This window comes from Moschus berezovskii, chromosome 9 (genome assembly GCF_049115385.1).
Source record: "Moschus berezovskii isolate FMDL1 chromosome 9, NW_MosBer_1.0, whole genome shotgun sequence".
Taxonomy (NCBI): Eukaryota; Metazoa; Chordata; class Mammalia; order Artiodactyla; family Moschidae; genus Moschus; species Moschus berezovskii.
In genome coordinates, this window is record NC_142468.1 from 94,957,262 (window position 1) to 94,968,732 (window position 11,471).

Below are 11,471 nucleotides of genomic sequence, written 5' to 3' on the forward strand. Positions count from 1 at the left end.
CTGACACCCTGATTGCAGTTTCATGAGAGGCCTAAACGAGCTGTGCCCCAGTTCCTGACCTACAGAAACCATGAGATGATGAATGTTGTTCATTGAAGCCACTAAGTTTCAGAGTCATTTGTTACACAGCTGTGGATAACCAATACAAAAATAGATTATTGATAAATACAGTAACTACTAGCCCATCCTATAATGAAGTATGCCTTCCTCATAGCCTCTTCTGCACACTCAAACATTCCACATCAGTCAGTTCAGTCTCTCAGTCATGTTCAACTCTCCGCGACCCCATGAACTGCAGCACACCAGGCCTCCCTGTCCATCACCAACTCCCAGAGTCCACCCAAACCCATGTCCATTGAGTCGGTGATGCCATCCAACCATCTCATCCTCTGTCGTCCCCTTCTCCTCCTGCCCTCAATCCCTCCCAGCATCAGGGTCTTTTCCAATGAGTCCGCTCTTTGCATCAGGTGGCCAAAGTATTGGAGTTTCAGCTTCAACATCAGTCCTTCCAATGAACACCAGGACTGATCTCCTTTAGGATGGACTGATTGGATCTCCTTGCAGTCCAAGGGACTCTCAAGAGTCTTCTCCAACACCACAGTTCAAAAGCACCAATTCTTCGGCGCTCAGCTTTCTTCACAGTCCAGCTCTCACATCCATTCATGACCACTGGAAAAACCATAGCCTTGACTAGATGGATCTTTGTTGGCAAAGTAATATCTCTGCTTATTAATATGCTATCTAGGTTGGTCATAACTTTCCTTCCAAGGAGTAAGCGTCTTTTAATTTCATGGCTGCAATCACATATGCAGTGATTTTGGAGCCCCTCAAAATAAAGTCTGACACTGTTTCCACTGTTTCCCCATCTATTTGCCATAAAGTGATGGGACCGGATGCCATGATCTTAGTTTTCTGAATGTTGAGCTTCAAGTCAACTTTTTCACTCTCCTCTTTCACTTTCATCAAGAGGCTTTTTAGTTCCTCTTCACTTTCTGCCATAAGGGTGGTGTCATCTGCATATCTGAGGTTATTGATACTTCTCCCGGCAAACTTGATTCCAGCCTGTGCTTCCTCCAGCCCAGCGTTTTTCATGATGTACTCTGCATACAAGTTAAATAAGCAGGATGACAATATACAGCCTGACATACTCCTTTTCCTCTTTGGAACCAGTCTGTTGTTCCATGTCCAGTTCTAACTGTTGCTTCCTGACCTGCATACAGGTTTCTCAAGAGGCAGGTCAGGTGGTCTGGTATTCCCATCTCTTTCAGAATTTTCCACAGTTTATTGTGATCCACACAGTCAAAGGCTTTGGCGTAGTCAATAAAGCAGAAATAGACATTTTTTGGAACTCTTGCTTTTTCCATCCAGCGGATGTTGGCAATTTGATCTCTGGTGCCTCTGCCTCTTCTAAAACCAGCTTGAACATCTGGAAGTTCACGGTTCACATATTGCTGAAGCCTGGCTTGGAGAATTTTGAGCATGACTTTACTAGCGTGTGAGATGAGTGCAATTGTGTGGCAGTTCTACATAAGTCTGCCCTTTTGCCATAGAGGAGCAATGTTTTCACACACACACACCTGAACCCTGAAGGGCACTCTCTCTCTCTCGTTTCCCTTCCTTCAACCGTATGCAGGTGGACATACTCCACCAGTTCCGCTGCATCAGGCCAGAGGGCCGGGCCGACATGGAAGCCACCCTGTGGTCCTGCCACCGAGCCCCTCATTCCATGAACCTCCTGCCTAGCTCTGCATCACTGCTGAGGCCAGAGTCACCAATCACCCAGCAGTCTTGTGAGAGGGGTTTTGTGGGAGGTACAGGCCTGAGGTGCAGTAGCGAGGAATAAGCCTTCTCCTGCTGTCAACTGCAGCCCTGGCCTGGCCAGCATTGTCGTTGTTGTTCAGTTGCTCAGTTGTGTCTGACTCTTTGTGACCCCATGGACTGCAGCACGCTAGGCTTCCCTGTCCTTCACCATCTCCCAGAGTTTGCTCAAACTCATGTCATTGAGTCAGTGATGTCATCCAACCATCTCATCCTGTCACCTCCTGTGAACCATTCTCAGCCTGGAGCCCTGTACACAGGCAGCTGTAGGCAGCCAACTGCATGCACCTGGTCTAGACAGACTGGGCAGCAGGAATGGAAAATCCCCTTTCTTCTTGACTGCTCTGTCCCAGCTTCCCTGAGGCCCAGGAAGAGAGACTCTCCTAGCCCAGGACTCACAAGACCCTTCTCTGGAAGTTGTTTCTCTAAGTCAAATCACCATCTGAAATTGTCAGTGGCAGAAGCTCAGGGGACTGATTTTTAGAGACCTCAAATCTAGGCAGGTTTGTTGGCAATAGTGTGAGTATTCTTGGTTGGTTGGCAAGAAGAGGTCCAGAAAACCTGCATTTCTTGCTCCTCTCTCCTTACCATCCTACCTTCAGCTCAGAGGCACCAGCCTTGCTCTGGGTCTAATGAGGTTACTCAGAATCCAGTGCTGATGTCTCTGGAAGGATAGTCAAGGAAAATCTGCAGGCATTTGCTTCTTACTATCTCAGACCATATTCTCCCCTTAGCCCTGCTTTCTTTGGGTAAAATATGGGGGCGACTGGAGCTCTTCCATCAGGAGAATGAGCAGCACAGGCCAGATGAAGAACTGAATCGTCTGGATGGACTGGCCGTCAGGGCCCTCAGGGGCAGCCGGAGCCACTCTGCTTAGCTTAGTCCTCAGGCTGTGGGCAAGGCCAGCTCACACCCTTGGGTCGTGCTCCCTGTAGGCAGGGCTAGGGAGCAGCGGCTCTGTAGAGCCTGCAGCTTCAGGCCCAGAGCAGGGGTTGAGGGGCAGCTTCCTGGTCTGGGAGGCTCTTACTGGCACCAGCAGTCCTCAGCCCTGACTGGAGACGGGAGCTGATGTGGCTGAAGTCTTGGTTGAAAAACATAGTAGAGATGCCTTTAGCATTATTAGTGGTGAGTTCTTGCATTGGCCTCAATCCATATGCTCAGAGGCCTGCACTCTGCACACTGTGTATGCCCATGTCTGTGTGTGCTCTGTGATGGCCATCAAAATGGGGACCTTTACCTGACACGTCCTCATGGGTAAAGGAATTGAAAGTTTTCCCTGATGCAAACCTATCTATCTAATTGATGGCCAAGTAGCCCTGCATATCAAAGAACTCATAATCTACTTAAGGGGACCAAAATTGCAAATGGATGGTGGGGGCGGGTGGTGGTCTCTGGTTTGTATCAGCAGGGCTGCGTGAGGGTCTGCCCAAATACACCTTCCCCACCTGTGCTCCAGCCTCCGACTTCCAGGTCCCCGACTTGCCACTTTGAGCCTCTCTCTTAGCCTCCTCCTGTTTTCCCTTCCCTTCCCTCCTTACCCAGGTTTCCGTGGGCTTCTCCTCCACTGTTCCTCAGTCCTGTAAAACACCAACCCCGTCTGGGCTTAACTCCATGCCTTCTTCACACCTGTACTGGCATTGCTTTAGAGTATCTCCGAAGCCTGCCACAGCCACATGCCCCAAGTTCACGTTACACTCACGGTCCGCAGTCACCTGGTTCCCCTGCACATCAGGTCATCTCCGGGTTTCTTCAGGGGCTTTGTCTCCTCTTCTCCACATGGGCCATTCCAGTCTTTCTCCTCAAACTTACAACTCGACCATTCCCCAGCCTGTTACATCTCAGCCCGCTGCTACGACCAACAATAAACTTGCTGCTATTTCACCGATAAAATTACCCCAATTTTGCTGTCAAACCTCAATCCTATCTGAACTTCACCTATATACTCTGTTACCCTCCTGTTACCCAGGAGGCTTATGCTCTAGATTCTAGAGCCTCCCACCTTCCCACTCTTTCCCCATCCCTCACTATAGCTGCAGTCTTTGCCTTCCTGTTGCTCTCTTTTCATCAATATATAAATATGTTCACGTCTTTATCTTTAAAGCCATCTTCATGGACGCCATCATGTCCTCTCCAGCTGTCATCCTGTCTCTTTTCTCCCTTTCACAAGCAAATTTATTGAATGTTTTCTGCACTCATTGTGCTGCTTTTTTCCTTGCTTACCTTACCCTTCAACACTTGGTCATCAAAATTCTGCCCCCTCTTGTCCACTGAGCCTGTTTTCATTGATGCTCAGCATCGTTAATTATTCAGTTCAGTTCAGTTCGGTTGCTCAGTCGTGTCCGACTCTTTGCGACCCCATGAACACACCAGGCCTCCCTGTCCATCACCGGCTCCCGGAGTTCACTCATACTCATGTCCGTCGAGCTGGTGATGCCATCCAGCCATCTCATTCTCTGTCATCCCCATCTCCTCCTGCCCCCAATCCCTCCCAGCATCAGAGTCTTTTCCAGTGAGTCAAATCGTCGCATGAAGTGGCCAAAGTATTGGAGTTTCAGCTTTAGCACCAGTCCTTCCAATGAACACCCAGGATTGATCTCCTCTAGAATGGACTGGTTGGATCTCCTTGCAATCCAAGGGACTCTCAAGAAATGCAAATCTAAATAACAGAGATATCACCTCAAACCAATCAGAATGACCATCATCAAAAAATCTACAAACAGTAAATGCTAGATAGGGTGTGGAGAAAAGGGAACACTCCTACACTGTTGGTGGGAATGTAAATTGATAAAACCACTATGGAGAACAGTATGGAGGGTCCTTAAGAAACTAAAAATAGAGCTACCATATGACCCAGCAATCCTACTACTGGGCATGTATCCCGAGAAAACCATAATTCAAAAAGACAGGTGTACCCCTGAAGCACAGGGGAAAAGTCTGGACTGGAGGAATAAATTATAGTATCTGCTGTACAACCAAGTAAATCAGCTATTTGTACACATATACCCCCTCCCACCCCTCTAGGTAATCACAGAACACCAAGCTGAACTCCCTCCTATACAGCAGCTTATACAGTTCATTGCAGCACTGTTTACAAGAGCCAGGACATGGATGCAACACAAATATCCATCGACAGAGGAATGGATAAAGATGAAGATATGGTACATAAATAAAACGGAATACTACTCAGCCATAAAAAGGAATGAAATTGGGTCATTTGCAGTGATGTATATGAACCTAGAGCCTGTCATACAGAGTGAAGAAAGTCAGAAAGACAAAAATAAATATTGTATTCATGGCTTCCCTGGTGGCTAAGCGTCTGCCTCCAGTGCGGGAGACCTGGGTTCGATCCCTGGGTCGGGAAGATCCCCTGGAGAAGGAAACAGTAACCCACTCCAGTATTCTTGCCTGGAGAATCCCATGGACGGAGAAGCCTGGTAGGCTACAGTCCACGGGGTCGCAAAGAGTCGGACACAACTGAGCGACGGAATGGAATGGAATGGAACACATATTTATGGAATCTAGAAATATGATACTGATGAACCTATTTGCAGCACAGGAATAGAGATACAGACAGAGAACAGACTTGTGGACACAGAGCAGGAAGGGGAGGGTGGGATGAACTGAGAGAATAGCATTGACATATACACATGACCATGTGTAAAATAGAGAGCTAGTGGGAAGCTGCTACATAGGAGCAACTTGGCACTTTGTGGTGACCAAGAGGGGTGGGATGGGGTATGGGAGGGGGGATATATGTATACAAATAACTGATTTACTTTGTTGTACAACAGATACTATAATTTATTCCTCCAGTCCAGACTTTCCCCCTGTGCTTCAGTTTTAACCACCTGATAGATATCTCTACTTGGATGTCTCAAACTTAACAAATCTTTGCATAGATATCCTAGGAAATGTATTCTGAATCAAAATGTGTATGATATACAGATGACCAAGAGTCACATGGAAGGATGCTCAACATTGCTAATTATTAGAGAAATACAAGTCAAAACTACAATGAGGAATCATGTCACACCAGTCAGAATGATGGTTTAGTCACTAAGTTGTGCCCCACTCTTGTGACTCCATGAACTGTAGCCTACCAGGCTCCTCTGCCCATGGGATTTCCCAGGCAAGACTCCTGGGGTGGGTTGCCATTTCCTTCTCCAGGGGATCTTCCCAACCCAGGGATCGAATCCATGTCTCCAGTCAGAATGACTGTCATCAAAAAGTCTACAAACTATAAGTGCTGGAGAAGGTAAAGAAAAGCGAAACTCCTTGCACTGTTGGTGGGAATGTAAATTGATAGCCACTGTGGAAAACAGTATGTAGGTTCCTTAAAAAACTAAAAATAGAACCACCATCAGTTCAGTTCAGTTCAGTCCTCAGTCGTGTCCGACTCTTTGTGACCCCATGAACCGCAGCACGCCAGGCCTCCCTGTCCATCACCAACCCCCGGAGTTCACTCAAACTCATGTCCATCGAGTCAATGATGCCATCCAGCCATCTCATTCTCTGTCATCCCCTCCTTCTCCCGCCCCCAATCCCTCCCAGCATCAGAGTCTTTTCCAGTGAGTCAACTCGTCGCATGAGGTGGCCAAAGTATTGGAGCTTCAGCTTTAGCATCAGTCCTTCCAATGAACACCAATGACTGATCTCCTTTAGAATGGACTGGTTGGATCTCCTTGCAGTCTAAAGGACTCTCAAGAGTTTTCTCGAACACCACAGTTCAAAAGTATCAGTTCTTCTGTTCTCAGATTTGGTTTTTATAGTCCAACTCTTACATCCATACATGACCACTGGAAAAACCATAGCCTTGACTAAATGGACCTTATGACCTAGTAATCCCACTACTGGGAAACCCTGAGAAACCATAATTCAAGAAGACATATGTATCCCCAGTGTTCACTGCAGCACTATTTACAATAGCCAGGACAAAGAAACAATCTAAATGTCCAATGACAGATGAATGGATAAGAAGATGTGGTACATATATACAATGGAATATTACTCAGTCAAATAAAGGAATGAAATTGGGCCATTTGCAGAGATGTGGATGGATCTTACTTTACTCTGCCCATATGGAGTAAAGGAAGTCAGAAAGAGAAAAACAAATATCATATATTAATGCATACATGGAATCTAGAAAAATGGTACTGATGAATCTATGTCCAGGGCAGTGATAGAGAATGGACATGTGGACACAGAGGGAGAAGGAGAGGGTGGGGGTGAACCGGGAGGTTAGGATTGACATATATACACTACCATGTGTAAAATAGGTGGCTAGTAGGAACCTGCTATAAAGCACAGGAAACACAGCTCGGTGTTCTGTGATGGGTGGGGTGGGGATTGGGGTGGGAAGGAGGTTCAAGAGGTAAGGGCTCTATGTACACATATAGCTGATTCACTTCATTGTACAGAAGAAACTCACAGAACTTTGTAAAGCAATTGTATTCCAATAATAAAAAAATGTATATGCTAAGGCTTTATTGGAGGTGTGAGTCCAGGGTAGCACAGGGTGATAGAAAAAAGGTATATGAGACAGGGAAGGAAGGAAGCAAATATAAGGTGGTGTGTTACCAACTGCTGTGAATCTGATTGTGTACCTCAGAAAGACATACTGAAGTCCTAATCTGCAGTCCACGTGAATATGATCTTATTTGGAAATAATTATAGATGTAACTAATTAAGAGGAAGTTTTACTGAATAAAGTGAGTGAAGTTGCTCAGTCGTGTCCAACTCTGCGACCCCATGGACTGTAACCTACCAGGCTCCTCCATCTATGGGATTCTCCAGGCAAGAATACTGGAGTGGGTTGCCATTTCCTTCTCCAGGAGATCTTCCCAACCCAGGGATTGAACTCGGGTCTCCCGCATCATAGGCAGATGCTTTACTGTCTGAGCCACCAGGGAAGTCTGGATTAAGGTGGGCCTTAAATCCAATCTGTTTGGGGGTCTTTGTTAGAAAAGGAAAGAACACACAGAGGCACAGGCACAGAAGGGAGAAGGCCTGTGAAGACAGAGGCAGAGACTGGAGTGATGCTGCCACAAACTGTGGAACCCTGGGGGCCACTGCCTGCAGGAAGAGGCAAGGAAGCATTCTCACCTAGAGCCTTAAGAGGTAGCACAGCCCTGTCAAACTTTGACTTCTGACTTCTGGCCTCCAGAATGGTGAGAGAATACATTTCCGTTGTTTTAAGCCACCCATCTGTGCTACTTTGTTATGGCAGCCCTGGAAACTAATACACAAAACTAGACACAGCTTCAAAAAACGTTGCTTGGGGCTTTCCTGGTGGCTCAGTGGCAAAGAATCTGCCTGCCAATGCAGAAGACACAGGTTCGATCCCTGACCCTGGAAACTACTGCACATGCAGAGCGACTAAACCAGTGCCCCACCCTACTGAGCCAGTGGTCTAGAGCCTGCGGCCACAACTACTGAACCCATATGCTATAAGTACTGAAGCCTGTGTGCTAGAGCCCATGCTCTACAACAAAAGAAGACACCACGGTGAGAAGCCAGTGCAGCACAACTAGAGAGGAGCCCCCCGCTCGCCACAGCTGGAGAAAAGCCTGTGCAGCAACGAAGACCCAGCACAGCCAAAAAAAAAAGAAATGTTGTTTGAACATAGAAACATCCTAAGTGCCAATCGACAGACGAACGGATGAAGAAGATGTGGTATAAACACACACACACATATATGTATATAACACATCTCAACTGTCAGGGCACCGTGATCACAGACTGTGACATCCTTAAGCTGCTGCATCCGTCCTGGGTCTGGTCTAATCTCTGAAGGTGAGAATTAGAAGAAAGGACAGGGAACTTCGAAATCTTTCCAGCAAACAAACTGTTTCCATAACACTTTGTGACCAGACTACTGAAACTCAAATTCTGAGAACGGACTCCATCTTTTGCTCTTTCAGCCTCCCCCTAAGCCAATGAAGGATGACTCAGTTCAGATGTGAAAGGAACCTGGGCTGAAGGAAGTGTGAGGAGGGGGTAGAATTCATTGACTATTTCAAACCATTACCCTGAAACAGATGTTCGTAAGTGAGGTCTGTGCCAAGCAAGATGAATATAAATATTCTTAATGGCAAAGCAATGATTCTGCTCCAGCTGGAGTAGAACATGAGGAAAAGTTAGAGGAGAGTCTCCAGAGAGGATGATGAGGGTGCTTTGAAGACTGGATTTATTTTCATGAGACGGGGTAGAGCCTTCTAGACAAAGGTCTGGCTAAGAAAAGTCAGAGAGGCCTAAGTGTGCACAGCACATTGGAGTAAGTGATTAAATGCAGCAGGGAGTGGCAAGAGAATGGCTGGAAGGGAGTTTGGGGACAGAGTGAGAAGGTTCTTGGATGTGTAACTTTCAAAGAACTGAGAAAATGGTGAAGGTTTGGGAAGATCCCCTGGAGAAGGGATAGGCTACCCACTCGTATATTGTTGGGCTTCCCTTGTGGCTCAACAGGTAAAGAATTCGACTGCCATCCAAGAGACCTGGGTTCAATCCCTGGGTCTGGAAGATCCCCTGGAGAAGGGAATGGCTACCCACTCCAGTATTCTGGCCCGGAGAATTTCATGGACTACGTGGGGTTGCAAAGAGTCGGACACGACTGAGTGACTTTTACTTTGGCTTCTTGCAGATGTCTCCCCCTGGTCTCAGGTGTTTGTGCCACCTCTTTACCAGCTGGATAAGTGGGCATACAGTGCTGGTCACCCTGGGGGAGTCGTGGGAGCTTGGGAAGATCCCCTGGAGCCAGTCGTGAGCCAGCTTGGGGAGCGTGTGTACTCCAGGCAGTGGGGTTGTCCCTTGGCTCAGGGGCTCCTAGGATCCTGAGAGCTTGACCAAGATCTTGGTATCTCTCTGGAAATCCCTTCCCCCTCAGGCCCTTAGGCACATACCTGAAGAGACAGAGAGGTGTTGCTAGCAGACCAGGCTGCAGCAATCCCTGGCCTCCACCAGCCTGTGGCTGGGAGACCAAGCTCCCCTGGGGGCTCTGCAGTTACCCACTGTGGGCCCTTTGTGTTCCTCTGCTGTCTTGGTGCTCAGCGCTCTCTGTGTGTCCAGCCCAGAGATGCAAAGCAGGTTCCATTCTACATTTAGCCCCAGGGTAGGGATTCCTTTCTCTGCCCATCCCACCACTCCCTTGGAAACAAGTGATTAGAAACTTTCCACATTTATGGGGGTAAAGACATGAAGAAGTTAGGAAGAATGCTGAGGCTGGGGAAGTCCTCTGGGGGTACATCCCTCTCCATGCCTCCTTGCTTTCATCAATGGATGGTGGATTCCAGTCCTCTGTCCCAGCCATGGCTGCTTCCAGATAACTGAGAGAACCATATGGGCATGGGATCATTGCAGGCTTCAGTGAGGCACTTGAGCTAGTCAGAAGAATAAAAAGAGCACCTGACCATCCATGGGGTCAGGGAATATTTTTCTGAATTCCCTTTACTCTTTGGGGATAGAAAGTAAAGTTGGTGGTCTTCTGATTCTACTCTCATCTTGCCCACATCCTCATCTTCTAGGGTTTAGGGAGCCAATCCCTTCATGGGTGTAGATCTTCACACAACCTACTCCAGTCAGCTACAAGACCATATAGCCCAGGCAGGCTCCTGCCCATTTCCCTGCACCCACTGGAATAGGTCTATGGAGTGAGATGTATTAGTTCTCTATTGCTGCTATAACAAATTGCTGTAAATCTAGCAGCTAAAATGACACCTGCTTATTATTTCACAGTTCTCTAAGGCAGAAGTCTAATATCTGTCTTACTGGGTCAAAAATCAAGATTACTGCAGGTTAGATTCCATTCTAGAGGCTTAGAGGGAAGAATCCATTTCTTTGCTCACTCAGCCTGTTGGCAGAATCCAGCTCTTTACATGTGTGGGACTGAAGTCCCTGCTTTTTTTGCAGGCTGTCACTGGAGGACCATTCTCAGCTTCTAGAAGCTGACAGCATTCCTTGGCTGTGGTCCGCTTTCCCCATCCTCCATCTTTAACCAGCAATGATGAGTCTAATCCATTCATTAAATCCACCTTAAATTTCTCCTGCCTTTTTCCATTGTATGTCAGCCTGGAAATGTTCTCAGGTTTTAAGGGTGATTAGGTTGGGGACACCCTGTTGATCCAGAATAATCTTCCTGTCTGAAGATCTATAACCTTAATCACAGATGCGTAGACACTTCTGCCATGTAATATAATATACTCACAAGTCCTGGGGATTAGAGTGTAGACATCTTTAGGGATTGCTATAGTCAGAAACAACTGAGCAACTAACACACATACACACACATTCAGTCTACCACAGTGTGACCTGAGAGCTTTGTCTCTACACCCTCTTTTCCATTCGTCCTCACAAACTTTGGTCCCCTAATCTCAGGGTGGAGCAGAAACACTTTTTAACAGAAGAGTTCAAGGTTCTTGATTTCCAGGTTAAGTCTTCTCTTCTCTGAAGTTGTCTACATGACTTCTCCAACGGGAGGCTGGCCTGTCAACTGGAATCTCACTTACGATATGACCTTATTTGGAGAGAACAAAAGAATGTGGGAGAACTGGGACCCTACCTGCCATCCCTGATCCCTTATTCCTTGCCCTGCCTCAGACCTTGGCCGTTGCTCATTTACCGACAACATGGAAACAAATGTCGATATTGCATAGGTTTCTCTC